The 2,131-nt window shown below is 42.3% G+C and overlaps 1 pseudogene; it reads left to right on the top strand.

Annotated features, from left to right (window-relative positions):
* The first annotated feature begins 327 nt into the window (after positions 1–327).
* On the top strand, positions 328–1,719 carry LOC125440605 (annotated as a pseudogene).
* The last annotated feature ends 412 nt before the right edge of the window (positions 1,720–2,131 follow it).

Below are 2,131 nucleotides of genomic sequence, written 5' to 3'. Positions count from 1 at the left end.
ATTTAGCACTTAAAAGGCAAGGGGTTGATTCTGTGTACATAGATTTGCAAAGGAACAATTGGGTTAAGGTCTTTTTTTTTGCAACTCTGTATGCTTATTTTATAGCAGTTTACTGTGAAGAACAGGCATGTTATCTCTGCAGACAAATTCACAGTTTTGAGAACTGCAAAACCAAGCATGTGCGGTAATATTTTCTAGATGGAAAAATTGTTCAAAACAATCTTTCAGAAACTTCTGGAAAAGCATGACATTGTGAATGGATTAAAGGAATTTGTTTACCCAAAAAAATTAAACATGCAAGAATATATTGTTTCATGCTACAACAGGATGCGAGAGAAAGTGCTGGGATATGTGAACCCTCAGAAGAATTGGGATTCTCAAAGATGGAGAATTAACTGTCCGGTCCCAGTTACCCTACAGAGACCACTAAATGATTTCTCGCAGACTCACCCAAAGTCATGGGTGAGTCCTATAAGGGAATGCAAAGAATATCTGAGAAAGAATGCTGTCCTTTCAGAAGACTGTCCCGGAATTCCATTGCATTACGTTACTTGGCAAAAGTTACAGCTCTGTGATATGCCACATACCCCAAAGAGTCTCCTCACCAAGATGGCTTTCCCTTTACTAGTGAGGAAGTTCCCCTCCCAAGAGAAGAGAAACTTGTGGTTCACTTGTTGCACTGAGCCGCAGGAGCCTGCCCCAGCCCCTCTGGTAAACATTAACCCATTTACACCAGAATGATATCAGCAAATGGTTTTCCATCCCAACAGCAAGAGGAAAGCAAGAGGCGAGCTGGAGGATCCCAGCCAAACAGGGAGTCAAGTGGATCAGGGGGGTGCCAGCCAAGAGGTTTCTCTTGCATGACAACATGGGTTCCCACTACAAGAAGGAGTTCCTGGAGCTGGAAGGAATCGGTGTGAGGGAATTTGACTCTGTGTACATCAAGAGGTTGGATGGATGCATCTACACAATCAAGTGCTCAAAGAGACCTCTTGCTAGATCCTCAGATGAGAGCAAATGGCTTTGCGGGAAGTCTATGCCCATGCAGTGCTTGGTCATCACCCCCATGTGGTCGCTACTATTCTATTTGGGCAGAAGATGATCACATGATCAATTAAGACTGAACACTACAATGGTGGAAGCCTTCAGGATGTACTATTGGAAAAGGCAAAACCTGCAGATTACCTCAAAGAACCAGAGCTGAGGAAGATCCTGTTACAGGTTTCCACGGGGCTGAAATATATTCATGCCTCAGGCCTGGATATCACTTGGATATCAAACCCAGCAATATTTTTATTTGTCGTAAGCTGGTTGGACCTGCTGGTGAGGTGATAGTGAACACAATGGATTTGCCTCTTCTAATGTAGTGTATAAAATTGGGGAACGAAGACATATGACATCAGTGACCAATCCTCAGGTAGAAGAGGGGGATAGCCGCTTCTTGGCCAACAAAGTCTTGCAAGAGCAATACTGCCATCTGCCTAAGGGGATATATTTGCCCTTGCATTGACAATTGCCCCAGCAGTGGGCTGTGGTCCACTGCCATGCAATGATACCATGTGGCATCACATCCAGAAATGCAACTTGCCAATTATCCCATAACAGCTTTCCCGTGGCTTTACTGAGCTGCTCAAACTCATGATTCATCCCGATCCTGTCATCAGGCCCTCAGCTACTGTATTAACCAAACTAGTCTTGTGCTACATAATTCAAAATTAATCCTTATTTCATGATTCATAACCTTTGGACTATAAAGTATTTTAAACTGAAAACTATTTGACCTTTTTATAAATGGATTTTTGCCCTCAAAAGACCTTTTATTTTAAAAAATCTGATTTAAATTTTTAAAAACTGATATAAATTCTAAAAATCCCATTTTTTTTAATCAATTATTTTATTCACCCTGGAGGGGAGGGGAGAAGCGAGGGCAGAAAGCTAGAGTGGCAAAAAAGAAATTTAGGTGAGGGGCAACACTGCTCTTTAGCCAATCACAGATGTTTTTGGCCTGGATTTCTTTCAATTTTTTATGTGCATGGCCAAAGAGCATAAAAAGGAGGTCTGGTTCTAGCAGGCTCCATTCCAGACTGGGGTTTGAGACCGTTCAGTGCAATGTTTGGCTTTAGCTGCTGCT

The sequence above is a fragment of the Sphaerodactylus townsendi genome, linkage group LG11 (assembly GCF_021028975.2).
Source record: "Sphaerodactylus townsendi isolate TG3544 linkage group LG11, MPM_Stown_v2.3, whole genome shotgun sequence".
In the NCBI taxonomy this organism is placed as follows: Eukaryota; Metazoa; Chordata; class Lepidosauria; order Squamata; family Sphaerodactylidae; genus Sphaerodactylus; species Sphaerodactylus townsendi.
The sequence above is the reverse complement of the archived record's forward strand: the minus strand, read 5'-3'. Positions and strand labels throughout refer to the sequence as shown.